Raw genomic sequence first — 3,825 nt, forward strand, 5'->3', positions numbered from 1 at the left:
GATGTCAGTGCACGTTAAAGATCCCTAGGTGGTCGAAATTATTCCGGAGCCCTCCACTACGGTACCTAATTCTTCCTTTCTTCTTTCACTCCCTCCTTTATACCTTCCCTTACGGCGCGGTTCAGGTGTCCAAAGATATATGAGACAGATACTGCGCCATTTCCTTTCCCCAAAAACCAATTATTATTATTATAATTTCCGAATATTTCAAATTCTTTCACTCCCTCCTTTATCCCTTCCCTTACGGCGCGGTTCACGTGTCCAAAGATATATGAGACAGATACTGCGCCATTTCCTTTCCCCCAAAATAAACCAATTATTATTATTATTATTATATTATACACGTCGGCGATCATATACAGCGCCGACTTTCGTAAATTCGATTGTGTCAAAAGCGCAATATCTGGGCGAATTATCTGAATATAGAGCTTAAAGTCCCAGGAAAAGAATATAAAGGCCCTGTTCTCTTCTCCATCGTTTATCGCGTGGACCGATCGCATTCCGATGGCGCTAGGCTTGACCTTGTGCGCAATGCCGCAAGTGGGCTTTCCTACATACCATACGTGCTGCGAACAAAATGGGGGGCGTCCCGCTTCTAACAATTGCAACGCGATAGTGCGTTTATTTTTTATCCTTCCGTAACATGTTATCTAATTAATTTCCGCACTCATGGCATTCGTTCTGTCACCTTAACTCTCTGAGCGTCACCATCGCCATCTTGTTTTGGTCAACTACGCTATGCGAGAAAGCCTACTTGCGGAATTTCATGTTAGGCTCTTGAAGGGGCGAGTCGAGGTGTCACAACAGGGCGAGTGATCCTGTAAAAATCCCGCCTATTGCATGGTGCACTGTAATCCATGCACCTCTTAAGTGGGCGTAACGGCAGGCGTGATAACGTTCGGAGGGCCCCTGTCACTAGGTCAAAAAAATAGCCTGGCCGGCGCGTGGTTTTGCTTTCTGCGCTTTGCCACTCGCCCATGGCAATGGCAACTGTCAGCCCGCGCATTCGCCAGTAGTCCAATCTCAGCACCGTGCCCCTTTCAGGAAGGAAGGAAGGAAGGAAGGAAGGCCTCAGACGTTGCTGTCACATACCCACTACGGGGGAGTGGCCAGGACACAGGCGGTTAATTACTAGATACAGGAAAGTTTTGACGGGAAAAGGAGTGGCAATAGTATGTATTCTGATAGATTGGAAGAGGGAAGGAAAGGGGTCCAGTTAACTTGGAGATCGAAGACGGGACAATTGCTTAATGTGCATAATAGTACACATTGCCTGTAATGTTGCAATGTCGTACTGACTGAAAGCGGGAAAAAGAAATTAGAATGGGAGTCGCTGAGTTTCTTGAAGAAAATTTTGCACAGCAGAGCGCACATTCCTGTCGCTTCGTCCAAACAAAGAAGCGCCAATGGAAAGAACAACCGCGGAAGACACAGGCAAGCCCAGTTGATGAAATGAAATTTGCAATTAAAAGACGCTTCCTCAAATGAGAAAAGCGGCGGCAGAACAGCAGAAAGTGATCTATTGTCTCAGGTTCGGCACAAAAAAGGCACAGTGGGGAAGCTGCCAGGCCAGATCTGTGAAGGTAGAATTTAGTAGGGGAACCCGGCAACGCAAGCGCGTCAAAGAGACCTCTAGTCTTCGTGAGCGCCAGTCTTTGCAACTCCAAGGATGCAGAAGATGCTGATATTCGGGAGATGATGTAAGAGCCGAGGCAGCAAATTCCTGAAATATTGTGTAGCTGCGAAACCTCACCGCAGCTGTATATGCACACGATGGCAGGACAGCAACAATTGGGCCGCTGAGAGAGGCTCTTGCTAAGGAATCTGCAACCTCATTTAAGTGAAAGCTCATGTGACCTAGCTGGTACCCAAAGCAACCTTACCGAATTTAGATGGAGCGGAATCAGGAACTTAAAGAGACGTAATGGCCGAGAGTCAGCGGGTGAGGATAAGGAAGAGCAAATGGACAGAGAGTCTGTCATAACCACGACCTGGGAAACGGTAGATTCTAATTTTCGTAAGGCTAAGATTACTGCTAATAATTCAGCCAGAAAAATTGGAGTGAAGTCAGGAAGATGGAGAGAAAAAGACCAATCCAGTGAAGGTGAAAAAATTCCCACACCTGCCTTTTAGCGATCCTGCGAGGCAGCGGTAGCAATAAGAACATGAGAGGGAAAGGACCTTAGGTGGTCCTGCAATAGACCCTGAAGAAGTGGGACGGGCAACAGCTTTGCATTCGATGGGAAAATGTCATCGAATTCAATCTGGACAGATGAGGAGTTGTTATATATTTGGCGGACATCTGTGAAATGAATATTTATGCGATCAAGGAGGGACTGCACGTAACATATCTGCGGGGTATGAAACCGAGACCAGGAAGCACTAAAAAAGGTGGAAGGTTGACTAAGAAATATTATACTGGAAGCGTGAAGAGGTGAGTCGCACAATTTTAAAAATGTTTGAACTGTTAAAAGGAGAAACCTAGCTGATAACGAAGGCATTCGTGCCTCAAGCTGCAGAACAGCATTTGCGACATATTTTGGAAGCCCCAGAGAAAGGCGCAACGCCTCAGGCTCCAAAAGCACAAGAGGGCGAAGTTTATAGGCATGCAGCTCCTGAAAATAAAACACACACGAACTCCAAAATTGGGCGGACGTACATTTTATAAATCATCAGAAGCGTATGCCTTCTCATGCCTGACCTAGCACTACAAAGCCTGCGCAGGATGCCAATGACCCGAACTCTTTTTGCAGAAACTTGCTCAATGTGTGGCCACCAGGAGAGAGTAGAATCGTATATTACACCGAGATACTTCACCGTCTCAACTTGAGGTGTTATGTTATTTCTATAGGCCAGGCAGATATTTACAGGAACAGAAACTGGAAATACTAACAATGCGCATTTCTTCACATTAAGGGACAGATGGATTCTTCCTAGCCAGTTGTCAAGAACATTGAGGTAATTTTGCAGGGTTCGATAAAGAGTGTGAATGTCACCTGCTGATGCAAAAAATGCAATATCGTCAGCGTACACATAAGTTTTCACATTTTGAATGCATGGAATTGAGCTTAGAAAAATGTTAGCAAGAACAGGTGAGAGAACTGATCCTTGCAGAACACCTCTTCTCTGTGGAAATCTCCTTCAGGAAACACCATTTTGGCAGCAGTAAAACTCTCTATTTTCCAAAAAAAAAATCAGAAATCCAGGCTACAAAATAGCTTGGGAAGTTGAGTTCTTGTAATCTTAATAATAGAGTCGAGTGCTCCATGCTGTCGTATGCTTTACTGACATCCGAGGTGACAAGCGCAGCACTTTTTATTATTGCGAGCTAATTTAATACAACTCTCAAGGTCAGTATGAGCACACCAAATTGAACAACCCGGCCTGAAACCAATTTGACATGGATTCAATACAGCATTTTCTGAAATGAATGACATGACACGGCTGAGGACCCTTTCCACCAATTTCACAAGGTTCGATGTTAACAAAATAGGGCGTATATTGTTTAAAGTTAAGCCCTCCCCTTGCTTTTTAAGCAATGGAACTATTTCAGCAAGACGCCACTCATGCGGTATCCAAGGACCTTTAATAGAATGGTTAATTAGAGCCAACAGGTGACAAGCGCAGCACTTTTTATTATTGCGAGCCAATTTAATACAACTCTCAAGGTCAGTATGAGCACACCAAATTGAACAACCCGGCCTGAAACCAATTTGACATGGATTCAATACAGCATTTTCTGAAATGAATGACATGACACGGCTGAGGACCCTTTCCACCAATTTCACAAGGTTCGATGTTAACGAAATAGGGCGTATATTGTTT

Source organism: Amblyomma americanum, chromosome 10 (assembly GCF_052857255.1).
Source record: "Amblyomma americanum isolate KBUSLIRL-KWMA chromosome 10, ASM5285725v1, whole genome shotgun sequence".
Classification (NCBI taxonomy): domain Eukaryota; kingdom Metazoa; phylum Arthropoda; class Arachnida; order Ixodida; family Ixodidae; genus Amblyomma; species Amblyomma americanum.